This window comes from Cherax quadricarinatus, chromosome 60 (assembly GCF_038502225.1).
Source record: "Cherax quadricarinatus isolate ZL_2023a chromosome 60, ASM3850222v1, whole genome shotgun sequence".
Taxonomy (NCBI): domain Eukaryota; kingdom Metazoa; phylum Arthropoda; class Malacostraca; order Decapoda; family Parastacidae; genus Cherax; species Cherax quadricarinatus.
Window position 1 is genome coordinate 3,012,501 of NC_091351.1, and position 354 is coordinate 3,012,854.

A 354-nucleotide genomic window follows, 5' to 3' on the forward strand; every position below is an offset into this window, starting at 1 on the left:
CTGGGTGTTAGTCGACTGGTGTGGGTCGCATCCTGGGGGACAAGATTAAGGACCCCAATGGAAATAAGTTAGACAGTCCTCGATGACGCACTGACTTTCTTGGGTTATCCTGAGTGGCTAACCCTCCAGGGTTAAAAATCCGAACGAAATCTTATCTTATCTTATCTCTTAAGGTATGCAGGCCTAGATGACATTAATGACATACTACTATACAGAAAGCCCCTTGTTATCCAGATTATTTCGGGTAAATTAGGTAAATTTTGTCCCAGAATGAGACCTATACCAGTCGACTAACACTCAGGTACCTATTTTACTGCTAGGTGAACATGGTCAGTAGGTGTCTTATGGAAACAC